This window comes from Salvelinus alpinus, chromosome 29 (genome assembly GCF_045679555.1).
Source record: "Salvelinus alpinus chromosome 29, SLU_Salpinus.1, whole genome shotgun sequence".
Lineage (NCBI taxonomy): Eukaryota > Metazoa > Chordata > Actinopteri > Salmoniformes > Salmonidae > Salvelinus > Salvelinus alpinus.
The window spans coordinates 30,599,054-30,626,418 of record NC_092114.1 but is presented as its reverse complement, the minus strand read 5'-3'; the positions used below and the strand labels follow the sequence as shown (position 1 = coordinate 30,626,418).

Here is a 27,365-nt window from a genome sequence, read left to right as displayed (position 1 = left end):
GGCAGCTTTAGTCGGACTTGTGAAGTTGAGGATGGATGCAAATTCTTTTAGCTAGCTATAGTTAATTTGATGGTAATGGCCTGCGTAATGACATCGCGCTGTAATGTACAATTTACCTTATTTTAGCGGCCAAAAAACATAATACTTCCAGGTCAACTGTAATATGAATACCATTGTAAAGCACAATTTCTCCCCTTTCCAGCAAAATCAGTGACAAGTCCTTCATGCTGCCCATCTCTGCATGATTGAAGAAGGCAATGAGCTCTGTCGGGTATTTTTAAACACGGAGGATGGGAAGCGAAACCTACTGCGTGATATGGAAAGGGAGAGACAATCCGTGTGGGGAAACAGCTTTTTTCACCCCATCTGTCCAACTTATCACCTCTAAAATGAAAATTAAACACTACAAAGAGTTTATATAATGTGTCGTTACATACCTATTTGAAGGTTTGTGTCAAATTTGAATCGGGTTTTTCCGGCAGGTCTAAAGTTATCTTCAGAAGAAGACAGCAGCTGTCGCGGCTTTTGAGAGTCACGTTGGCTTGCAGAGTTGACGCAAAAAATGAACACATTCAGTTGTACAATTGACTAGGTATCCCCCTTACCCTGTTCCTTCCTTATTTTTCATCTGCGAGAGAAGCGCTACACCTTGTGGAGAGAGGCTGTACGACACAAAATTAGTTGCATTATGCGTGCTGTACGTTATGTCATGACACGTCACAATTTAACGTACAGCGTCAGAGGGGTCTGTTTTTTCAACTTTTCTCGAATACTATCGGGCCATTACCATGTCAATCAACACTTGAATAGAAATGTCAACACAGTCGCTACAGTCCCATTAGTTTTCATTGCAGCCTCGTTTGAATGTTGCGGTTGCGCAAATTTGTACAGAATGGGATTAGTCAGCAGTAACCTTTGAGCAAAGCATTGTTCTATCTGTAGTTAGAGTTCAGCTTAAATTTGATGTAGCTAAGTTAGCTAGCTATACTATCTTTCAAAAATAATTTTTTTCTGTCAAGGCCAATGGACAGCTTTGTAAAAGATACGCTCAATGAGTGGAACCTGGCCTCTGATTCAAAGTTTGAGGGTAAGTAAAACTGAGAAAGTCCTTTTTGAGAGTTTGGGGACAGTGCTGTGGGGAAAAACAAAACAGATTTTTATTGACCCAGTGTAAAACAGCATCTACATGTACGTCTTCCACATTGTCACTGATAATCAATAGTACCTTAACAGAAACTTGAAAGACCTAACTTCATCAGAGCCTCTTAGAACCATGAAGCCACTTTGGGACTAGATACATTACATTCACAGCTGCCATAGATAGTCTGGCCTTCATTTTACCATGCTTGCTTTATTGGTCATTTGCACAGATATTCTGTCACAGATTTGGCTGCCGGTTATCAGCCTGCCTTTCTAACCTCAAAGCTACTGCCGCCTCTTCATTTTGCTCTTTCCTCACACCCGTGACTTTGTTTAACCATTTGACCTGGCTTATCAACCCTTCCCTCCTCAAAGTACGTAATCTAGAAATGTGAGTGAAACTAGTTCTTTAACTCTCCCCCATAGCAGTTAAGCCTAGCGGTTGAGAGCATTGGGCCAGTAACCGAAAGGTCGCTTGTTCAAATCCCCGAGCCAACAAGGTGTAAAAAACTTCTGTCCTTGAGGAGGCAGTTAAGAACAACTGCTCCACGGGCGCCGAAGATGTGGATTTAGGCCGTCCCCCACACCGTTCTGATTCATAGGGGTTGGGTTAAACGCAGAAGATGTGGATTTAGGCCGTTCCCCACACCGTTCTGATTCATAGGGGTTGGGTTAAACGCAGAAGACACATCTTGGTTGAATGCATTCAGTTGTGCAACTGACTCGGTACCCCCTTCCTCTTTTGTAGTGGAGGAGACAGACCAGGAAACACTCTTGCTTTTGGACGACTCGGCTATAGCCTGAAGTTAAAGAAGTACATAAAAGACTTACACGCAGTGAGTAAACGCCACACTTTTTATACATAAGGGGAGGTCCCCGAGACACACACGTGAAAACATAGGACTGTGGAAACCCCAAGCGACACACCAAGTTTGAGCAGTAGCCGGGTGTTGCCAGGTACACGTTGAAGGATTTGTTGTGTATTTTGAAAACTGATTGGTATAAGGAATGTATAATTCATTGAATACTTTGTGCTCACAACAGAGTCAACTGTGAGAGGGCAGCCCAGATGACCGAGTGGCTGAAGAACAACATCTGGCCGGCAATTCATGTTGCGGAGTACATGAAGGACACCGCAATCCAGAGGGCTCAGTGGACCAGACATAATGGGGACAAGATAGTCGAGATAGTACGAGAGTATCCGCATCTGCTGGATACTCCAGGCATGGTGGGTAAATTTTTTACAAAAACATTAAGACTTGAATTTGATTCTGTTTGCTGTGATTAACTAGCCTGGCTGACGGAACGCACATTACTCACACCGCAGGGAGAGAACACACTGGTTTGGAAATGAGGCTGTTTGTTAATGCAATATTCGCTCATAAATTGTGCAACGGGGTTTGATTGGTTCTCTCAAATGATTTCTTTCTCCTCGGGGTTGAGACCTCATTGTTTGGATTAGAAAATCCAACCATTGTAATAGAAGGGGGCGGCGCTCAGGGCCTCAGTGTGGCTGTGGGTGTTTGAGTGTGAAAGACAGAGGAGAGCCAACTAGTAAAAGCACAGCCCCCTTCATTATCAATGCACTGTGCCGACAATATTAAAGAGCCATTCCAGACTGAGGTCGGAGGACTTCGAGAGTTAGGTGTTAGCCAGACTAATGATTAAAAAGTAATTGTTTGTCCACTTTACTACAGATTGCTCAGGACTTCTCCAATTTAAACCTGGACTGCCCGGGGAAACTCACTGAGAACTGGATCGCTGTCTTCAAGGACAAAAAAAATAACTTTGCCAGCCGAGAGTAGCAGGCTCAAGATCTTTCTCTTCAAAGTGCAGGTATAGTTTGAAATGACCCTGCTGGTGGTGCCTTAGATGCACATACATTTTTAGCCTGAAACAATCAAGTTATTCACTAAACATTCTCTTAAGATAAACAAGGTGACATCACTTTAAGACTTCTGCCAGTGGACCTCCCAACACCAGTCTACAAGATTGGCAGGAAGACATTCCGACACAGCTTCGAAGAGACCAGAAAATCCTTCAATGACTTGCCTGTACGTTTAAATGGTGGATAGCCATAGGGAGATTGATGGGGAAATTAGATGATAGCATTTGTAAACCTTGAATGAAAGGAACAGCATTCCAAATTCTGTAATGCATAACTCCCCAAATAAATGGAACACACAACAATAATTCAAAAGGGCTACATTGCGAACATAACAAATACAACTGTTTATTATGGAATCTCATGACCATTAAGTTGGCATATGCTACACAGTGCATGCGAATTGACACTCTCTACTGTTGTGTGTACATTTTGACACCGTTGACGCCGTTTCTCCACCCGCTTTGTTTTTCTCAGGTTGCAATCTGAGTGTGAACATCAAGTCCAGCTGATGCTTTAGTCTGATGTTTGGACTGTTTGGTTGATGAAATAATATAAATACATTTTAATAATCAATCCTATTATGAAATCTTATTTTATGAAATGACACATACTTAAACAATAGGGCTTTGTTTAAATTTGCTATTTAAAAAATGCTCTGATGTTCTGAAATGCAGGCAATACAAATTAATTATTTGACATTCAATATTGTATCTTGATTGTGTGTAGGAAACGGAGGGGGTGGGATGGTAGAGAAGGTAAACATATATAAGCAAAATTGAAATTAGAATTACACTGAAAATAAACCAATGATTACATAAATGACACAGCTGCAGGGTCAATTCCCCCAACCCAATGTTCTGGGTTTGTCACAATGCAACACACTGGGTTGTTTTAACCCAGCAATAATATGGTCTAATTTACCTAGCAGCTGGGTCAAGCGCTCAACGCAAGGCACTACTTTAGAAGGACAACCCAACCCTACTGGGTTGGATTAACCCAATACTGTGTTTGTCCAATATTGACCCAGTGTTGGGTTGTCAAAATGACCCAAACTGGGTAATTTTTAACGCAGCATGTTTTAGAGTGTAACAATAATTCATTTTGGAGAAAAATGATGAATTGCCATATTAGGCATAAGTCTATTACTACCTTTTTTAAGTTGCCAAAATAAAATGTTTTCAGTAATTGTTTTCAGTATCCTAATTTCGTATGTTTTGTGTTTTCTGATTGTTTCAGTTCATGCATTCAACAAGCGTTGTACTTCCACAGGGCTGTAATTTCCAAAGTTTACTCACAAAGGCAATACTTATGAACTAGGTTTGATTTAGTTTTTGTTTTAATTATTTACATTTTGTTAATTATCTTTTAAACTTCCATTGGTTGAAATCTATTGCTCAGTTAACACTTGGCTCATGTAAATAATTTTATAGTTGTCCCTTTAAACATCCTACGGTCAACATTGCCATAGTGTTCACATTTCTCTCAAATAAATATTGTAGCTAAAAGATGAAATAAACAATTTATTTGGGAAATATCCAGTCTTTGCTCTTTTCTTCATTACCATGCTGATGATTTCAAGTTGTATTTGATTTATTTTTATCTGTTAAGACATTGAACACGTTGTTTAGTATATTTACTACATTAGTATGTTTCGTTTTTTTTCTCAAAATAGTTAATTTAAAGTTGTGATTTTGTTTATGTTGATACAACATTTCAGTGTTAACACACAATAACCAAAAACCTGATCTAATTTGCATATTCATACTAATTTTGCAGCACATTGCGGCAAACAGTAGAAAGTTCGCCACAAGTTTTCCAGAATATGTATATGTACTGCAACAGTTTGCCACCAAAGGAATTTGCTTGTGAAAATATGAGCTTGCCGCAAATTTGAGAAAAATTGCCCAAAGGTTTGCCACAACTGTTTGCATTGAAGCCTATTTTTTTCTGTAAGGGTTGTGATTTAAAGATATACACTATGGACGTTCAGTTGCTGATTTTCACGCGTATATGATATACAGTGCATTTGGAAAATATTCAGACCCCTTAACTTTTCCCACATATTGTTACGTTACAGCCTAATAATTTTCAATATTTAATCCATTTAAAAATAAGGCTGTAACGTAAGAAAATGTGGAAAAAGTGAAGGGGTCTGAATCCTTTCCGAATGCACTGTAATATGAATCCATGTCTTATTTCATGATACTACACAAATCCTTTGTTTCACACAAACATTACATGCTTTTGCTCATGGGTGTGGGGAGGTGTGCCCCATTCTGTCCAATAAGGTCATTTCTGAACAATATTTCTGCAAGTAAGCACATTTTTAAGGCACTGTGTCCTTCTTAGTCCCACATTGAGACAGCTTACTAAGAGTATGTTTCTTGTGTAACTTGCTCTTTATTAAATGCTAATATGTCTCTATTATGACTAATAATGAGCTTATTATTAAGGATTGGCCAGTAACACATGTTTGAAAAAGAAAAATACTTAAAGCTGCAATATATAACTTTTTCGGCGGCCGGGCCAAATTCACATAGATATGTGTGTTATAGATCTGTAATTCTCCTTGAAAGCAAGTCTAAGAAGCGTAGATCTGTTTTATGTGTGGTATTTCTATTTTTCCGCACTCTAAACTTTAGTTTTTACAGTTTTTTTTCTTTCGGTTTTGCACACCAATTTCAAACAGATTAAAATATATATTTTGTTATGGTTTAGAGGGTACAATGATTCTCTACACAATGACTGCTTGTTTTCTCACATAAACTGAAATTAGGCTAACTATTCAAATTTTTGCAACCAGCAGCTGAGCCATTTCTGCATATTGCACCTTTAATAAAAGGCCTAATCTATTGCTAATAAGATATAATAAAGACCTTATTAGCTACTTGTATATACACTTATAAAATACTAATTTGTGGCTAATATATGCACCTTAAAATAAATTGTCACAAAAATATTGTTGCCAAGGACTTAACATATAAGTACCTCAAAAGCAAAAGGTTCAACAGATCCTCACTGAAACCTCACTACAACAGACATGATGTACCAGGCTTTTCTGCTGACGATCCCTCTACTGATGCCACTTCAGACATCATGCACCACCACTTCAGCACTTGATTCTGTAAAGAAGGTTGGGCAGGCAAGTGCTCCAAAAGTTGTCACAGTTAATGATTTGAGAAATAGGGCTCAGTTCAATGCCAGAAGCTGCAAGGAAGTTAAGGACAAATATGGTCAAACTGAGAACGGCCTGTACCACAGCTACTGGGGTGGTCTACCAGACCTTCTGCGACATGACCACAGCGGGCGGCGGCTGCACTCTGGTGGCAAGCGTGCACGAAGACAACATCTATGGGAAGTGCACGGTGGGCGATCGTTGGACCAGCCAGCAGGGCAACAACGCCAACTGGCCACAAGGAGAAGGCAACTGGGCCAACAGAAAGACTTTCGGAACAGTGGAGGCAGCCACGGACGATGACTTCAAGAATCCTGGCAACTACGACATCGAAGCAGAAGACATGTCGGTGTGGCATGTTCCCAACAACACTCCGGTCAACCACTGGAACCTGGCCGCCATCATGCGCTACCACACTGACAGGCACTTCCTCCATCTGTACGGGGGAAACCTGTACCAACTCTTCCACAGATACCCGGTCGAGTACAACGTTGGTGCACACCTGTCCGACAATGGACCCTCCATACCCATAGTGTATGACCTTGGGGACAAAGAGTCTACCAAAAATGTATACGGCCCTTACTCTGGAGGGGAGATTGAAGGAGGCTTCATCAGTTTCAGAGCCATAAACCATGAACAGCCATCTGCTCTGGGGTCAAACCCAAAAGTGGTAATGTTGAACATTACTGTATAGGTGGATGTGGGTTTTTCCCTGAGGCTAACCCTCTTCAATGTGGGGATTTCACTGGCTTTGCCTGGAATGGCTATGGGACCCATATAGGCTTTAGTGCATCATAACAGATGCTTGAGTCAGCTGTCTTACTCTTTTACCGCTAATGCACCATGCATTTACTTTTTTGGGTTGTTTTATTGATTGAAAGATTTTTGGGTACAGATTAAAACAATACATTTAAAAGTATTTTTTATTTTATTTTTTTTCTCTATTAATTCCATTCCTACTATAAAGAAACAGTATAAAGCATTAACCATTCCATGCGTCATAAAAAGATGAGCGTCTTATACACTCATTAAATGCTTATAGTTATTATAGATATTATAGATATAGATATTGTGACAAATATTATTATGTCATGTGAGGGTCACTGTAATCTACTTTGTGACACCTGTTGTGTTGGGGTGATGGGGGGTGGAAAGTCTGTGTATGGATTGTGTGGGCTTGTTTGAACTTTCTTTCTGCAATAAAGTAGTCTATAGATTTGAGAGCATGAAATGAGCCTACTGTACTTTTTCATCAGAATCTTTCTTTCTTCTTTCTTTGGTGGGTAGGTTAAGGTGAACCTACTCCTCCATATGGGTATAACTTTGCCTACAACAACCAACAGAACCCCTGGAACCTTGGCAGAACTTTGTCTAGGAGATAGAATACCTCCTCGCCATCTCTCTAAGAAGGCGAGAGAGAGAGAAGGCGAGAGAGAGAGAGATCAGGCGAAAGAGAGAAGGCGAGAGAGAGAGGGAGACAGAGGAGAAAGGACATAGAGAGGACATGTTCTGAGTGCTGTAATGATACCCCAGTGTTTTCACACGACTAGCTATGTGATGTTTTGAAATGTAGATATACAGTACATGCTGCTGGCTGTCAGATTAAAACATGTTTGTCTCTTGAAGAAAGACACTGGACATGATCGTATCCAACTAATGGCGCTCCTCTGGGACACACACACGGCCAAGAGGCAGCAGGCGACATAATGATGAAGAGAAGAAAAGCCGCCAGCCTAGCCGAGTCTCAGAATGTCCATGGCCATACAGCATCATTATTTCTGGGTCTGTTTCCCTGGATGAAGCTTTCCGGGAGGTTGAGAGCCAGAGATGTTCCCACCACCCTCAGAGGAAAAGACACATAACTAGGGTGTTCTGGCTAACACACTTCACCTTGTGTTAGGATCACAGTCACATACAGCTGTACACAAACACACATACACGTATGCACACGCATATAGGCAAATGGCTGAAAGGCTGAGCATAGACAGAAGGTCTTATGTATGGTGGTGACAGAGCAGTGTGTGTGTGTGTGTGTGTGTGTGTGTGTGTGTGTGTGTGTGTGTGTGTGTGTGTGTGTGTGTGTGTGTGTGTGTGTGTGTGTGTGTGTGTGTGTGTGTGTGTGTGTGGAAGCTCCGATGAGCAACACAGGGGTAGCCTGCAGGCTAGCACATTACTTACGGAGGGAACCCTGACACACACACACCTCAATCTCTCAAGATGAGTAACAGTGGGGTCCGAAATGATCGATACCCTTGATAAAGATGAGCAAAACATTGGGAAGTTATATTATTTTACACTAACTGCTCATCTTTATCAAGGGTGTCGATAATGTTGGACTTCAAACCCTTTGAAAACCTGTGGTTTGAATTGAAGAGAGCAGTCAATAACCGCAGATTAAGGATATCAAGGATCTGGAAAGATTGTGTATGGAGGAATGGTCTGAGATCCCTCCCAATGTGTTCTCCAACTCATAAAACATTTTAGAAAAAGTCTCAGTGCCGTCTTGTGAGGATAGACACTTCTGTCTATCCTCACAAGGTGAGGTATTGAAAACAGTGTCAATCTGATATATATATATTTTTTTAACTTGTTAAATAAAATCTCTTTCTCTGAGCAATTGTATTTCTCTGAGCAATTTTTTTAAGCATACAATACAGCGAAATATTTTAATGATTTATTTTATACAGTAATTTTTGCTCATCTTGGTCAAGGGTGTCAATCATTTCTGACCCCACTGTATGTCATGGTCATGGATACAAAGTCTACATGTAACAGGGTTGGTTATGCTTCCACTTGCCTCTAAAGAACGGTGTATTTAATGTTCAAGCATTCTTATTGGTTGGTTCAATTCCGATGTCAATAAGGCGTGTTGTGATTGGCCCCGCTTGCAGATAGGGGGAGATCGCGAACGTCAGGTCTTCCCAGAATGAAAATGTGATGCAAGGGGTAGTTCACATTCTGAATACTGTTTTCTATGTTATATTTTACAATGTGTATGTACAAGTTTGCTGTACATTGCTGATTTATACATGTGTGGGTATATGGTACCTGTTAGGGATTGAGGGGCTTTCTGGGATGTGCTTTGGTATATGATTGCTGTATATACAGTGGGGAGAACAAGTATTTGATACACTGCCGATTTTGCAGGTTTTCCTACTTACAAAGCATGTAGAGGTCTGTCATTTTTATCATAGGTACACTTCAACTGTGAGAGACGGAATCTAAAACAAAAATCCAGAAAATCACATTGTATGATTTTTAAGTAATTAATTTGCATTTTATTGCATGACATAAGTATTTGATCACCTACCAACCAGTAAGAATTCCGGCTCTCACAGACCTGTTAGTTTTTCTTTAAGAAGCCCTCCTGTTCTCCACTCATTACCTGTATTAACTGCACCTGTTTGAACTCGTTACCTGTATAAAAGACACCTGTCCACACACTCAATCAAACAGATTCCAACCTCTCCACAATGGCCAAGACCAGAGAGCTGTGTAAGGACATCAGGGATAAAATTGTAGACCTGCACAAGGCTGTGATGGGCTACAGGACAATAGGCAAGCAGCTTGGTGAGAAGGAAACAACTGTTGGCGCAATTATTAGAAAATGGAAGAAGTTCAAGATGACGGTCAATCACCCTCGGTCTGGGGCTCCATGCAAGATTTCACCTCGTGGGGCATCAATGATCATGAGGAAGGTGAGGGATCAGCCCAGAACTACACGGCAGGACCTGGTCAATGACCTGAAGAGAGCTGGGACCACAGTCTCAAAGAAAACCATTAGTAACACACTACGCCGTCATGGATTAAAATCCTGCAGCGCACGCAAGGTCCCCCTGCTTAAGCCAGTGCATGTCCAGGCCCGTCTGAAGTTTGCCAATGACCATCTGGATGATCCAGAGGAGGAATGGGAGAAGGTCATGTGGTCTGATGAGACAAAAATATAGCTTTTTGGTCTAACTCCACTCGCCGTGTTTGGAGGAAGAAGAAGTATGAGTACAACCCCAAGAACACCATCCCAACCGTGAAGCATGGAGGTGGAAACATCATTCTTTGGGGATGCTTTTCTGCAAAGGGGACAGGACGACTGCACCGTATTGAGGGGAGGATGGATGGGGCCATGTATCGCGAGATCTTGGCCAACAACCTCCTTCCCTCAGTAAGAGCATTGAAGATGGGTCGTGGCTGGGTCTTCCAGCATGACAACGACACGAAGCACACAGCCATGGCAACTAAGGAGTGGCTCCGTAAGAAGCATCTCAAGGTCCTGGAGTGGCCTAGCCAGTCTCCAGACCTGAACCCAATAGAAAATCTTTGGAGGGAGCTGAAAGTCCGTATTGCCCAGCGACAGCCCCGAAACCTGAAGGATCTGGAGAAGATCTGTAGGGAGGAGTGGGCCAAAATCCCTGCTGCAGTGTGTGCAAACCTAGTCAAGAACTACAGGAAACGTATGATCTCTGTAATTACAAACAAAGGTTTCTGTACCAAATATTAAGTTCTGCTTTTCTGATGTATCAAATACTTATGTCATGCAATAAAATGCAAATTAATTACTTAAAAATCATACAATGTGATTTTCTGGATTTTTGTTTTAGATTCCGTCTCTCATAGTTGAAGTGTACCTATGATAAAAATTACAGACCTCTACATGCTTTGTAAGTAGGAAAACCTGCAAAATCGGCAGTGTATCAAATACTTGTTCTCCCCACTGTAAGTGTGTTAGCTAGCATGCTGGTTACATAAGCCCACTGCCAACAGTTGTTTTCATGCTACAGATGATATCATCGACAGCCAAGTAACGTGCTGTTTCCTATTTAGCAACAGGTATTTACACATGTTACTGTATATTTTGTATTGTATTTTTGTATTTTGTTTAGTACCAGTATGAAAATGTGATGCAAGGGATTTTACCATCGACAGCCATCAACATCATCAAGCCCTGCACAACTAGCGTGCTGTTTCCTATTTAACAACAGCAGATAATAAATCATGCTCAACTGGGACCACTGGCTGGGGTGATTTATTTGGACAAAACACAACGCAAGGAGAGTACGATCAACATCTGTTACATACATAGGACACTGAGTTATGAGCACCTTTGCCCAATCTGAAGCTAACTGATAGTGAGGTCTATGGAGAGGGAGGAAAAACACATGAGACAGTGAGGGAGTGTCAAAGCCTGAGGACTAATTAGATAGTCGCTAAACGCTCCATCTGGCCACTACTCTCAGGGTTCAGGAGGTGGTAGAAGAAGGGACGAGGAGGGGGGATAAGAAGGTAGATGTATTCTACCTGGCTGGCAGGAAAAGTGTTCCTATAGTCCACCTATAGGTGAACGGGTGCTATAGTGTGTGTGGGTGTCAGGGGAGAGACATTATGACCCTGGTACATCAGGTTTCCACCTGTCAGTCCTGCAAAGGAGAAAGCAAGCAGGGTCATGGTCCCCTTCTCTCTGTCTCTCCCCATCCCTTCTTCCTCTCCCTCCTCACCCTCCTTCCCCCGTCCCTCCTCTCTCCCTCCCACCCCCTTTCTTCCTCACCCTCCCTCCCCCCTTCTTCCTCGCCCTCCCTCCCTCCCCCTTCCTCTTCTCTCCCTCCCCCTTCCCTCCTCTCTCCCTCCCTCCCTTCTTCCTCACCCTCCCTTCTCCTTCCCTCCCTCCCCCCTCGCCCTCCCTTCTCCTTCCCTCCCTCCCTCCCCCTTCTTCCCTCCCTCCCTCCCCCTTCTTCCCTCCCTTCTCCCTCCCCCCTTCTTCCTCGCCCTCCCGCCTCCTCCTCTCTCACCGTCCCTCCCCTTCCCTACTCTCTCGCCCTCCCTCCCCCTTCCCTTCTCTCTTGCCCGCCATCCCCCTTCCCTCCTCTATCGCCCTCCCTCCCCCTTCCCTACTCTCTCGCCCTCCCTCCCCCTTCCCTCCTCTATCGCCCTCCCTCCCCCTTCCCTCCTCTCTTGCCCTCCCTCCCCCTTCCCTCCTCTCTTGCCCTCCCTCCCCCTTCCCTACTCTCTCGCCCGCCCTCCCCCTTCCCTCCTCTATCGCTCTCTTCTCCTCTCCCGCCCCCTTCCCTCCTCTCTTGCCCGCCTGCCCCCTTCCCTCCTCTCCTGCCCGCCTGCCCCCTTCCCTCCTCTCCTCTCTCGGCCACCTGCCCTCTTCCCTCCCCCTCCCCCTTCCCTCCTCTCCCGCCCCCTTCCCTACTCTCCTCTCCCACCTGCCTGCCCCCTTCCCTCCTCTCCTGCCCACCTGCCCCTGTCCCTCCTCTCTTCTCCTCTCCCGCCCCCTTCCCTCCTCTCTTGCCATCCCTCCCCCTTCCCCCCTCTCTTCTCCTCTCCCGCCCGCCTACCCCCTTCCCTCCTCTTCTGCCCACCTGCCCCTGTCCCTCCTCTCTTCTCCTCTCCCGTCCCCTTCCCACCTCTCTCGCTCTCTCGTACCCTTTCCTCCTCTCCCGCCCGCCCCCTTCCTTCCTCTCCTGCCTGCCCGCCCGCCCGCCCGCCCACTTCCCTCCTCTCCTGTCCCACCCCCTTCCCTTCTCTCCCTTCCGCCCCTTTCTTCCTCTCTCCCTCGCCCTCCCCCTTCCCTCCTCCTTCCCTTCTGCCCTCCCTCACCCCCCCTTCTCTCTCGCCCTTCCTCCCTCCCTCACCCCCCCTTCTCTCTTGCACTCCCCCTTCCCTCCCCCCTTCTCTCTCACCCTCCCTCCCTCTCTTCCTTTTAGCCAGAAGTAGCTCAGTGGGGTGAGAGGGATATAAACCTAGCTGAGCCCCAAGTCAGACTCACTAGCTATAAACCCCAGCTCAGCTGCAGACTCACTAGCCTGGCTAAAGTGGATTTGGGAAGAGAATTAGAAACCCTGTTAATCCCCTATTGTCATCGCTCCATAGCACGCTGCACACAGAGGAAAGATAATTACTGTATTTGGAACAGAAAAAAAGAGACAATTTGCCACATTTAAATTCAATAATGACTGCTACGTGGTTTCATATCTTTTTCTCTGAATAACGATAAAAGTAGGTTATTTTTTTGCTGTTTAGGTTCAAAGTGGAACCAATGCATACAGGGCTGGTCATTTATTATGTAAGGATCAATCTCATTCCATGGAGGGCCGAGTGTCCGCGGGTTTTCGCTCCTTCCTTGTACTTGACTGATGAATTAAGAACACTAATTAATAAGGAACTCCCCTTATCTGGTTGTCTAGGTCTGTTGTGGTGACCGTATTACCACCACACCGGCGGTCACATGTCATGAAGGCAGTCAAATTTAACGTGACCGTTTAGTCATGGTAATTAGGTTTCTCCAAGCTCTGATGTTGCTGATGGTCATTAGTAGCCTACCTGTCACGTTCCTGACCTTATTTCCTTTGTTTTGTCTTTGTTTAGTTGGTCAGGACGTGAGCTGGGTGGGCATTCTATATTATGTGTTTCTATGTTGGGTTCATGTTCAATTAGCCTGATATGGTTCTCAATCAGGGGCAGGTGTTTTACGTTTCCTCTGATTGAGAACCATATTAAGGTAGGCTGTTCTCACTGTTTGTTTGTGGGTGATTGTTCCTGTGTCAGTGTTTGTACCACACGGGACTGTTTCGTTTCGTTCGTTCGTGTGTTCCATCCTGTTCGTGCGTTCATGTGTTTTGTTCTCAAGTTCAGGTCTGTTCACGTCGTTTGTTATTTTGTAGTTTGTTCAAGTGTTTTTCGTCTTCGTTTAAATAAACGTGATTATGTCTTTAAACTACGCTGCATATTGGTCCGATCCTTGCTCCTCTTCAGATGAGGAGAAAGACGAGCGTTACACTACCAAACTTGCTAACAGCATGGTACTCAGCACTTTGTTGTCCCTCTAATCACTCTGACATCAATGAAAATGAAATCAAAAATCTAATCAAACACTTCATGAGAGCCCATGAATTCATGTTGCGCAACATTTCTATAGGCTATGTAATTGCACGAGAAAACAGAGTGATGGCCTCTACTAAAACGAGGAGGATCCCATCAGCTTTCTATAGGCTAGATAATAAATCAGCAGACTGGCGACTTCGAGCACCGGAGGGGGACTATACATGACAATGGTTGTATTAAATTTGGGATCTATCGCATCCACCAACTGTCCCAGAATATGTTTGGAATATTTATTTATTGCACAGAATAGGTCAACTTTTGTACTATGGGGGATAGTAGATTGACATAAGCTAGTGCTTTTGCTGTTCGTTAGGCCTACTCATCTTGTTGGCTGACAAAAACTAAATGTGGACAGTTCTTCCAATATCTTCAATATGCACCTCGGAATTGGATAAGGACGCGTGCAGTTGTGTCCCCTGAAGTGTCTGTCTTCACTTGTAGCCTGTGAGAAAGACCAGATCACGTGATGGAGAGCCGTGTGAGTGAGAAGTGTTTCAGAACAGGCAGCACTCAGGGAGAAGGGCTGCAAAAGGAATGGATTTTATTAGTGTGCTTCATGGCCACACAAAGGGGATGCCGCCGGGAAAGTCAAAGCATTATCAAGTGCTTCTCAAATTGTGAATGAGAGACTGACGAAGTGTGAACAGCCTGCACAAAAAAACAAAGCAGAGCTCATGCCTTTCAAGTGACTTTTTTGAAATCATCATTAGTCGCATCATGCAGCCTTACAATGTATTAAAAATCAAAACATATAGCCCAATGTTTGTAGAACAACTAAAGGTACATTATTAACTCTAAATTAAATATATAGGAGTACCTATTTCGCACAGAATAGTCGCATGTGTGCACTCCCTCAAATCATTTGGAGAAAATATCCTTTCTATTTTATTCAGTTTTGTTCAATTGTATTCATCATACTATAAAATAATACCATGGAATTCTAAGCAAAGCTTGTTTGCTAAATGAACTGGTGTAGCCCACAGCCATTTGGCATAGCCAGATCAGGACCTAACACAAGGACAACTCGGTATGCTATTCTGTTCTAATGAAATAGACTACTTTTTCTTCATATCATGTTTCTTTAGACCTGTCGAAAATAAGTAAAGTATTTATTGTGAAGGTTTAGGCTATAATTATAATAAGTAATATAATAATATTATAATAATAATTATTCATGTGTACAATGGTTTATTAGACTTTTGAAAAGGTAGATGTTCCAAAGGTCTGCAGCAGTGGCTTGTGGGCTGTGTGTGGTAGCCAGGAGATGCTAAATGTGTTTATGTTAATTAATGGTCAATTACCGTGTGACCGACAGCTATTTGCTTGACAATCACCAGCTGACGAAATTTCGTGACCGCCACAACCCTACGCAGACAGCCACAACCCTACGCAGACAGCCACAACCCTACGCAGACAGCCACAACCCTACGCAGACAGCCACAACCCTACGCAGACAGCCACAACCCTACGCAGACAGCTACAACCCTACGCAGACAGCCACAACCCTACGCAGACAGCCACAACCCTACGCAGACAGCCACAACCCTACGCAGACAGCCACAACCCTACGCAGACAGCCACAACCCTACGCAGGAGAAACATCAGTCAACTTTTATACATTTTTAGCCATTCATTCTTCAACACCAGACTTATATAATTGTATTACAACACTCAGCTGGTAACAAAGCGCTGCAGATAATGTCAAATATATTTGCTGGACATACAACCTAGATCTGTTTTAGTATGGTCATGTGTCCCATCTTCTCTAGGATCTCCAGGTTTTACATTCTCCCTGTTGTTGTTTTTCTTTTTTTTTCACTCACTCACTCACTCACTCACTCACTCACTCACTCACTCACTCACTCACTCTCTCACCTATGGTTGGTCCTACCTACAGCTGTGTCTATTAGCATTGTGTCTTTCTGTCTTTCAGACAAAGACACCAGCCACCGTGAGAGGATGAAAGGAGGCTGCACCAGTAATCCTAGATTATCCAGCGCTGATTGAGAATGAAGGGAACGTGACGCGCACACACACATACACACACAAACACCCAGCGTGCCTCCCTGCATCTCCCCTGCTGTTTAGCTGCCAAGCACATGAATGCCACTCATGCGTGGGGTACGATCAGGGCCTGTGGACATGCTCGTAATCCCCTTCGCCCCAAACCATGTAAATAAAGACAGGGTAACTCTGCTGCCAAGCCTGTGAGGTGTGTGTGTGTGTGTGTGTGTGTGTGTGTGTGTGTGTGTGTGTGTGTGTGTGTGTGTGTGTGTGTGTGTGTGTGTGTGTGTGTGTGTGTGTGTGTGTGTGTGTGTGTGTGTGTGTGTGTGTGTGTGTGTGTGTGTGTGTGTGTGTGTGTGTGTGTGTAAGTTGGGGGCAGCATTAGGGAGAGTGGTCATGCACAGGATGCTACAACAAGATTGTTTGGCTTTAATGTCTCCTCCCTCAGGTCTGAATGATAACAGGAACATTAAAACGAAAGGCTGAATTTCTGTACTGAGGACTGTTACTGTTCACACTCACGAACGCACACATGCTCTTCAGGGTGGGGACTTTACATTGATACTAGTATGACTCAGAGAAAGAGTTGTTATTTGTTGTTGAGGGGCTGTTTTTCCCTCTCAGTCAGCACTGACTGTAATAGCAGGAGAGGGACAAACAGAGAGACAGAAAGGGAGGGGGAGGATAGCTGTTAGGGGACAGACAGACAGACAGACAGACAGACAGACAGACAGACAGACAGACAGACAGACAGACAGACAGACAGACAGACAGACAGACAGACAGACAGACAGACAGGAGAGCTGTTGACAGACAGACAGACCGACAGGAGAGCTGTTAGAGACAGGGACAGACAGGGACAGGGGGTATTAGTGAGTGTTTGTTTGACATGTTTTCCCCTGTCAGTGTGGCTGAGCATCAGAGGAGAGAGCCGGACATAAGAGCCTGGGTGACAGCTCCTCTGATGGCTGCTCTGTCACGTCAGCTCTTCTGTTCTGTTCTCCCCACCAGCAGTGGTGGCATCAGGTCAGCCAGGCTAAGAGGGGTGCAGTGGGGTTTTTGGAGGAGGGTCTGTCTGTCTCTGTCTGCCTGCTTGGCCCTAGTCTTGAGACAAAGTTTGCTTCAGTTCTCTCAGGCAAGCTGAACTCCTCTGAACGTAGCCCAAGAATCCTTTCATCCGTCCCTCATCCCCTCATCCCCTCCTTCACTCCATCCCTTCTTCCCCCTGGCCTGTGTGGTTGAGAGGAGACTAGAGATAAGTAGTAGTCTGGAGGGACTCGGAGGGCAGTAGCAGTTAGTAGTGGTCAGCAGTAGTAGTCTGGAGGGACTCGGAGGGCAGTAGCAGTTAGTAGTGGTCAGCAGTAGTAGTCTGGAGGGACTCGGAGGGCAGTAGCAGTTAGCAGTGGTCAGCAGTAGTAGTCTGGAGGGACTCGGAGGGCAGTAGCAGTTAGTAGTGGTCAGCAGTAGTAGTCTGGAGGGACTCGGAGGGCAGTAGCAGTTAGCAGTGGTCAGCAGTAGTAGTCTGGAGGGACTCGGAGGGCAGTAGCAGTTAGCAGTGGTCAGCAGTAGTAGTCTGGAGGGACTTGGAGGGCAGCAGCAGTGTGGCTCTAGCAGCGGTCTGGATCAATGAGGACCAACACAACACTAATGAGCTACTGATCCTAAAGAATCTGGTGCCACACACACAAGAGAGCCTTGTGTGGGAAAGACACCATGCTACTGATCCTCTATCAACTTGTGTTATTCAACTGGACACACACACACCACGTGAAACAGAAGGTAGGACTGCTCCAGTATCTTTGGGACTGAACGGTCACCACACAGCTACAGCAGCCTACTGAAGACACTTTTTTATATTTTTTTATTTAACTAGGCAAGTCAGTTAAGAACAAATTCTTATTTTCAATGACGGCCTAGGAACAGTGGGTTAACTGCCTTGTTCAGGGGCAGAACAACAGATTTTTACCTTGGCAGCTCGAGGATTCGATTTTGCAACCTTTCGGTTACTAGTCCAACGCTCTAACCACTAGGCTACCTGCCACCCACAGCAGCAAAGAGATAGAGTATAGAGTCCCAAATGGCACCCTATTCCTTATGTAGTGCACTACTTTTGACCAGGACCCATAGGGAATAGGTGCCATTTGGGACACATCCAGAGAGTAGTATCAGAGAGGCTGAGAGCTCTGGATCCCACAGGAGCCTTCTAATTACCTACTATTGTGACTGAGCCCTTAGAGGCACAGTAATCTAGTAAGGGTGAGACTGACACAAGGCCTGGCTCAAGGGTGGCACTTGGTCAAGTAGAAAAATCACTCAGAGAGATCGTTTGTTAACTAAAAGCTTGATGCATTCTTAATAACAACATTCTGAAGGTCACAGCACAGGTCAAATACTTTCATACTTGAACTGTGCTTGATTTAGTTGGACCGGAAACATTTCAACAGTGGAATAGTCTCAAGAGGACAAATTCCAAGATAAATAGAGAGTAACTTAAAACTTCTGACTATTATTAAAGTATTTGACAGACGCATTTGCCCATTAGCCCCAGGTCTAGGTCTGTTACATGGACCACTGCTCCACTTCAACTCTGCTACAGCCTGCATCCCAAATGACACCCTATTCCCTACACGGGCCCTTGTCAAAAGTAGTGCACTACATAGGGAATAGGGTGCCATTTGGGCCGTGGCTACAGAGGTGAGAGAGCAAGCAGAGAGAACATCAATTACAGAGGTGAAAAGCGTATCTATCTATCTGCTGGTTCTCTTCAAGGTCACGCTACAGGCAGACTAAAGAAACACTACAGAGTCTGAAGACCATCCATGATCTCCTCTCATTCATCATCACTAACCCTGAAACAGAGATAAGACAGGCTTTTGGACCAGCCAAACTACACACACACACACATACACACACACGGACACTAAAACGACACACACACGGGGACACACATGGACACACACACGGACACACACACGGACACACACACGGACACACACACGGACACACACACATTCACACTAAAGATGGTTTGATGCAGAGTTGCTGCAGCTGCTCTTTGTCTTGACACCTGGTCTGTGAGAATGAAGTGTAGCTCAACTCTTTCCCGTGGGTAACACACAGACACTCCCATTGGTGTTTCTTATAGCGAGACAGAAGACAGAGGCAGGCAAGGGGCCAGGAGAGAATTACACACACAGACTCACGAACACACACACGCACAATCACGCACACCGAGGAAGGAAGTGCCAGGAACGAGAACAGGCTGCAGGTCCTCACTGTGTTTCAAAACTACACACACAGACACAAAAATAGTCACTATCTCACCGGAAATAAAAAACTGTCACCTTATTAAAAAGTCTACCGGTCACCTCAACTGCAAATCTACTGAACGAAGGACCCAACCAAGTGTCTGACAAATTACTTCTGTTTCTAAAACTGTCCACTGCCTTGAGACATATCACAGTTCCCTACACTAATGAGTGAAGGAGAGTGAGACAAGTAGAATATTCTGGCTTAAACAAGAGCTGCTTCATTGAGGTTTAGCTAGGTTCCAGTCTAACCCCTTTGGGGGGGCGGCTCTGCGACAGACAAGGGACTGGAGCTTAGAAGTCTGCAGCTGGAGACAGAGGCTCTTCTGTGTTCATAGAAAACAACAGCCTCCCTGTCCTAACACTGTCACTGTCCCTCATCTCTCCATCTCACTTTCTCTCAGTCCCTCTTTCCTTCTATATCTCCTTATTTTCCCTAATCTACTGCTCTTTGTCTTCCTCGTACCCCTCCCTCTCTCCATCTCTGTCTCCATCTCTCTTCCTCCATCCTGTAGACTCTGATAATGAGAGAGTGTACAGTCCCGCTTCCCTGCACTCGTCTCTCAGTTGGAGCGAGGTGCTCCCTCGTTCAGATATAGCTTGAATCCTCCAGCGAAGCCCCAGCCCCAGCCCCACCCCAGCCCCAGCCCCAGCCCCAGCCCCAGCCCCAGCCCCAGGCCCAGCCCCTCACACAGGCAAATACAGCTCCGCTCGCTGCTAACTCTAGCTCACTGGCCAGAAATAAATCCCGGAGCCGGCGGTCTCGCCTCTGAATGGACCCACACCCTGAAACCAAGTCCAGAACAAAAGCCTGCTACACCAGTCCAACAGCAATGAACCCACAAGTCTACCTTAGTGGATGTGCAGCTATATCCCCCATATACACACACACGCACACCCTCACTATCCCAGATAACTTCACCTAACCGGCCTGATAGAGCTGGGGTCCCTCTTCCCAGATCAGCTACCCCCTCCCCACTACAGGAATTTCACATGCCAGTGATTTTGTTTTTCATAGGGTTGAAGGCGATTGCTCAGAATAGCATTTTCCTCACAAGCATATTTGACATGTCAACATGAGTGTGAGGGTGTCACGGGTGCCTTCGGACCTATTCATTAAAACCCTTCAGCGTTATCTTGCAAAGTCTGAGAAGAGAAAAGAACTCTGGATTTTACATTTGCATCCTAGCCAGGCTTAAAATCAGTCCCCAAACAAACAGACTAAAGCTCCGTCTAACACCTTCAGTAAGTCTCTCTCTAACACTATTGACCAATTACACCCTCAACTTTATTCATGCCTCCGGCTCGGTCAATCCATACACATTTTCTCTCAAAAACACACACACACACGCACACACACACACACACACTTCAAAGTTGCTTTGGTGTCCACCTTGCCTGCATCAATCATCCTTTCAAGCCCACTCCAGCAGTTCTCCCTAAGCCCTATCGGTGTCTGATGCAGCGCCATCAGAGGGAGAGGTCCATTGCCCTCTAGCCTTCCCTTGCCAGAGCCCCTTGTAGTGTCCCAGCCCCTCCCTGTACTAAAAGGTCAGCTGGAGGTCACTCCTGAATCAGGGTTCCTCCACACTGGGAGAGCCCCAGCCCCACAGCTCCACAGCCCCAGTAGTCCCATCCCATTCCCCCATGTACCCTTTCCAGAACCCCAGCCTCTATCTCAACCCCAGTGCCCTTAAGGCGTCAGCATGTGCTCGCATACTCCCTTAAAAAGACCTTCGCTTGAAAAACTAGAAAAAAGCAACAGTACTGTTTGTTCATTTTGAGACACCATCGCCAGTATACACTTCAGAATTAATCTAAGATAACAAGACATCTGTCATTAATTTTGATGTTTAGCCGAGGAGATCTTCGTCATGCAATATTACATCTAACAAAGACGTTTGGTGCAGTATTTCTCAATGAAAAAATGTGCATGAAAACGAATTGTGACAATGACAACAAAAACCTCATTGAAGAATCCCTACTGTTGACCAATCAGCGACGAAGGGGCGTAGACTTCGGCTTGCCTCCAGAAAACAAATGGTGTGCCCAAACAGCAGAAAAACCCCTCACCGAGGTCCAAAAACGAACAAAAACTTCACAAAATGTCGTCATAATATATGCAGAAACTCTTCCAAATTGTTTCAGCTGGGAAGCATGCGGACCCCTTTAGTGTCTGCTGCCAGCCCAGCAGGAGACCACTCCAGACTCAGGGTTCTTCCACACTGTGAGCACCAGTGACAAGGACCTTTGCAGTTTCACAGCTCCCACTAGGGGGATTCTCCAGTCTGCAGTGCAGGGGAGTGCAACAGCATGAACTATTAACACGTGTGTGTACTTCCTGATCATCTATTCTATCTTAGTGAGGTGCTGTGGTGGTAACTTTAGTTCCAGACTGTATTCTATTCTATCTTAGTGAGGTGCTGTGGTAACTTTAGTTCCAGACTGTATTCTATTCTATCTTAGTGAGGTGCTGTGGTAACTTTAGTTCCAGACTGTATTCTATTCTATCTTAGTGAGGTGCTGTGGAGTGGTAACTTTAGTTCCAGACTGTATTCTATTCTATCTTAGTGAGGTGCTGTGGAGTGGTAACTTTAGTTCCAGACTGTATTCTATTCTATCTTAGTGAGGTGCTGTGGTAACTTTAGTTCCAGACTGTATTCTATTCTATCTTAGTGAGGTGCTGTGGAGTGGTAACTTTAGTTCCAGACTGTATTCTATTCTATCTTAGTGAGGTGCTGTAGTAACTTTAGTTCCAGACTGTATTCTATTCTATCTTAGTGAGGTGCTGTGCTGTGGTAACTTTAGTTCCAGACTGTATTCTATTCTATCTTAGTGAGGTGCTGTGGTAACTTTAGTTCCAGACTGTATTCTATTCTATCTTAGTGAGGTGCTGTGGAGTGGTAACTTTAGTTCCAGACTGTATTCTATTCTATCTTAGTGAGGTGCTGTGGAGTGGTAACTTTAGTTCCAGACTGTATTCTATTCTATCTTAGTGAGGTGCTGTGGTAACTTTAGTTCCAGACTGTATTCTATTCTATCTTAGTGAGGTGCTGTGGAGTGGTAACTTTAGTTCCAGACTGTATTCTATTCTATCTTAGTGAGGTGCTGTGGTAACTTTAGTTCCAGACTGTATTCTATTCTATCTTAGTGAGGTGCTGTGGAGTGGTAACTTTAGTTCCAGACTGTATTCTATTCTATCTTAGTGAGGTGCTGTGGAGTGGTAACTTTAGTTCCAGACTGTATTCTATTCTATCTTAGTGAGGTGCTGTGGTAACTTTAGTTCCAGACTGTATTCTATTCTATCTTAGTGAGGTGCTGTGCTGTGGTAACTTTAGTTCCAGACTGTATTCTATTCTATCTTAGTGAGGTGCTGTGGTAACTTTAGTTCCAGACTGTATTCTATTCTATCTTAGTGAGGTGCTGTGGTGTGGTAACTTTAGTTCCAGACTGTATTCTATTCTATCTTAGTGAGGTGCTGTGGTGTGGTAACTTTAGTTCCAGACTGTATTCTATTCTATCTTAGTGAGGTGCTGTGGTGTGGTAACTTTAGTTCCAGACTGTATTCTATTCTATCTTAGTGAGGTGCTGTGGTAACTTTAGTTCCAGACTGTATTCTATTCTATCTTAGTGAGGTGCTGTGGTAACTTTAGTTCCAGACTGTATTCTATTCTATCTTAGTGAGGTGCTGTGGTAACTTTAGTTCCAGACTGTATTCTATTCTATCTTAGTGAGGTGCTGTGGTGTGGTAACTTTAGTTCCAGACTGTATTCTATTCTATCTTAGTGAGGTGCTGTGGTAACTTTAGTTCCAGACTGTATTATATTCTATCTTAGTGAGGTGCTGTGGTAACTTTAGTTCCAGGCTGTATTCTATTCTATCTTAGTGAGGTGCTGTGGTAACTTTAGTTCCAGACTGTATTCTATTCTATCTTAGTGAGGTGCTGTGGTGTGGTAACTTTAGTTCCAGACTGTATTCTATTCTATCTTAGTGAGGTGCTGTGGAGTGGTAACTTTAGTTCCAGACTGTATTCTATTCTATCTTAGTGAGGTGCTGTGGTGTGGTAACTTTAGTTCCAGACTGTATTCTATTCTATCTTAGTGAGGTGCTGTGGTAACTTTAGTTCCAGACTGTATTCTATTCTATCTTAGTGAGGTGCTGTGGTGTGGTAACTTTAGTTCCAGACTGTATTCTATTCTATCTTAGTGAGGTGCTGTGGTAACTTTAGTTCCAGACTGTATTCTATTATATCTTAGTGAGGTGCTGTGGTGTGGTAACTTTAGTTCCAGACTGTATTCTATTCTATCTTAGTGAGGTGCTGTGGTTTCAAGTTTCATGTTTCAGGCTGTAAGCAGTGCTGAAGGGGAGAGGATCCAAATCTCCGGCCCAATTAAACACAAACAAATCAAGTAAATTAGGCAGCAGAGAGCTGAGGTAAGGATTTACTCTAAACCGTAAAATGGAGGGGGAGAGGGAGAGAGTGGGAGGGGGAGTGGGAGAGGGAGGGAAGGGGAGAGAGTGGGAGGGGGAGTGGGAGGGAGGGAATGGGAGAGGGAGAGAGTGGGAAGGGGAGAGGGAGGGAGGGAGGGAAGGGGAGAGCGAGGGAGTACCCCATACCGGGCATGGTGGTCAGTGGAGGTGAAAAAAATACCCTGCATTAATGAATTCCCCTTGCTAATTCTCCGTCCCTCCCTCCCTCTCATCTTCTCATTAATTCACTCTCTCTCCTCTCGTCCCTTTCTTCACTCCTCTGCTGATCACTCTGCTTGATGTGTTTAATCCCTCTCCAGCTGATTCTTAATTAAACAACATCCTGCGACACATGGGCTCTGCTGTGGGGTGGCATCTCATCCCGGGCTAAAGGGATATAGGGACAGGGGTGGGAAAGGGATGCACAGATTGATATGTCTGAGAGGGTTATGTCTGTTACTCAACCCCTCTTCCTGTCGCTGATGAAAGAGAGAGAAAACCTGTCACTCCTGACAGTAACCCTTATCTGCACTTCTAATTAATCGTTGTCGAACCCTCCCCCTACTTTGCTTCTCATTGTCCTGTCTCAACAATAGAGATTTAGATGTCCCCATTAGGACAGGTTTAGTCCTTCACAGAGCTGTGACAGGGAAATCTCTCTTTCTCTCTGTCTCTCTCTCGCTTTGTGTGATTGACAGGTTTAATTAAAAGCAAGTGAGTGATGGAGCTGGCAACCGGGAGGGAGGGAGGGATGGGGGGTAAGAAACAATACATAAACAATGTGAATATCAAATATGAAAACAATACATAACCTAGTTTCCTCAGTCACATCATAAGATTATAAATGTCTGTTCTGTCTGGGGCTGGGAACAAACACACACAGAACAAAAGCCCAAAGGGCGTTTTTATTTAATTTTTTATTTCACCTTAATTTAACCAGGTAGGCCAGTTGAGAACAAGTTCTCATTTACACTGCGACCTGGCCAAGATAAAGCAAAGCAGTGCGACACAAACAACAACACAGAGTTACACATGGAATAAACAAATGTACAGTCAATAACACAATAGAAAAAGTCTATATATAGTGTGTGCAAATGGCGTGAGGAGGTAAGGCAATAAATAGGCCATAGTAGCGAAGTAATTACAATTTAGCAAATTAACACTGGAGTGATAGATGTGCAGACAATGATGTGCAAGTAGAAATACTGGTGTGCAGAAGAGCAAAAAAGTAAATAAAAACAATATGGGGATGAGGTAGGTAGATTGGATGGGCTATTTACAGCTGCAGCGATCGGTAAGCTGCTCAGATAGCTGATGCTTACAGTTAGTGAGGGAGATATAAGTCTCCAACTTCATTTTTGCAATTCGTTCCAGTCATTGGCAGCAGAGAACTGGAAGGAAAGGCGGCCAAAGTAGGTGTTGGCTTTGGGGATGACCAGTGAGATATACCTGCTGGAGCGCGTGCTACGGGTGGGTGTTGTTATGGTGACCAGTGAGCTGAGATAAGGCGGAGCTTTACCTATCAAAGACTTACCAGTGGGTCTGGTGACGAATATGTAGCGAGGGCCAGCTGACGAGAGCATACAAGTGGTGGGTGGTATATGAGGCTTTGGTGACAAAACGGATGGCACTGTGATAGACTGCATCCAATTTGCTGAGTAGAGTGTTGGAGGCTATTTTGTAAATGACATCGCCGAAGTCAAGGATCAGTAGGATAGTCAGTTTTACGAAGGTATGTTTGGCAGCGTGAGTGAAGGAGGCTTTGTTGCGAAATAGGAAGCCGATCTAGATTTCATTTTGGATTGGAGATGTTTAATATGAGTCTGGAAGGAGAGTTTACAGTCTAGCCAGACACCTAGGTATTTGTAGTTGTCCACATATTCTAAGTCAGAACCGTCCTGAGTGATCTAGTCGGGCAGCAATCGGTTGAAAAGCATGCATTTAGTTTTACTAGCGTTTAAGAGCAGTTGGAAGGAGTGTTGTATGGCATTGAAGCTCGTTTTGAGGTTAGTTAACACAGTGTCCAAAGAAGGACCAGATGTATACAGAATGGTGTCGTCTGCGTAGAGGTGGATCAGGGAATCACACGCAGCAAAGAGCGACATCGTTGATATATACAGAGAAAAGAGTCGGCCGGAGAATTGAACCCTGTGGCACCCCCATAGAGACTACCAGAGGCCCGGACAACAGGCCCTCCGATTTGACACACTGAACTCTGTCTGAGAAGTAGTTGGTGAACCAGGCGAGGCAGTCATTTGAGAAACCAAGGCTGTTGAGTCTGTCGATAAGAATACGGTGATTGACATAGTCGAAAGCCTTGGCCAGGTCGATGAAGACGGCTGCACAGTACTGTCTTTTATCAATGGCGGTTATGATATCGTTTAGTACCTTGAGCGTGGCTGAGGTGCACCGTGACCAGCTTGGAAACCGGATTGCACAGCGGACAAGGTACGGTGGGATTCGAAATAGTCAGTGATCTGTTTGTTAACTTGGCTTTCGAAGACTTTAGAAAGGCAGGGCAGGATGGATATAGGTCTATAACAGTTTGGGTCTAGAGTGTCACCCCCTTTGAAGAGGGGAATGACCGCAGCAGCTTTCCAATCTTTAGGGATCTCGGACGATATGAAAGAGAGGTTGAACAGACTGGTAATAGGGGTTGCAACAATGGCGGAGGATAAATTTAGAAAGAGAGGGTCCAGATTGTCTAGCCCAGGTGATTTGTAGGGGTCCAGGTTTTGCAGCTCTTTTAGAACATCTGCTATCTGGATTTGGGTGAAGGAGAAGCTGGGGAGGCTTGGGCAAGTGGCTGCGGGGGGTGCAGAGCTGTTGGCCGGGGCTGGGGTAGCCAGGAGGAAAGCATGGCCAGCCGTAGAGAAATGCTTATTGAAATTCGTGATTATCAGTGGTGACACGGGCGTGGCTGTGTAGAGAATGACGCTTGCTTTATTTATATATAAAGTGTCCCTGAAGAGTGACAGTGACAAACATGCCATACAGTATATTACTCTCCTACTCTAACATTGGCTCATTGGCTTTGTCTTCTCCCATGTTAACAGACAGACTGGCAGGCTTACACAAGGTTCCCAGCACTTAAGTAATAGCCTGTTGACACAGAGGCGTAATATACAGCGCCTTCAGAAAGTATTCATACCTCTTGACTTATTCCACATTTTGTTGTGTTACAGCCTGAATTCAAAATGGATTAAATATATTTTTGGTTTGACCCATCTATACACAATACCCCATAATGACAAAGTGAAAACATGTTTTTAGAAATGTTTGCTAATTTATTGAAAATTAAATAGAGAAATATCTCATTTACATAAAGTATTTACACCCATGAGTCAATGTTAAAATCACCTTTGACCAGTGACTACAGCTGTGAATCATTTTTGCTAAGTCTCTAAGAGCTTTGCACACCTGATTGTACAATATTTGCACATTATTATTTTAAACAATCCTTCAAGCTCTGTCAAGTTGGTTGTTGACCATTTTTGCCATA

General features: G+C 44.5%; 1 protein-coding gene, 1 long non-coding RNA gene and 1 pseudogene across 8 annotated transcripts in view; 2 read left to right on the top strand and 1 right to left on the bottom strand.

Moving 5' to 3' along the window:
• LOC139558427 (receptor-type tyrosine-protein phosphatase U-like) overlaps positions 1-27,365 on the bottom strand; it is a 291,923-nt gene that overhangs the window by 247,258 nt on the left and 17,300 nt on the right. The gene's annotated exons all lie outside the window — the stretch shown is intronic.
• LOC139558423 (uncharacterized) lies at positions 1,730-4,560 on the top strand. Its single transcript, XR_011671571.1, has 4 exons — positions 1,730-1,976; positions 2,185-2,368; positions 2,838-2,976; positions 3,070-4,560. It is a non-coding gene; the product is annotated as an uncharacterized lncRNA (long non-coding RNA).
• On the top strand, positions 6,069-7,040 carry LOC139559102 (intelectin-like; annotated as a pseudogene).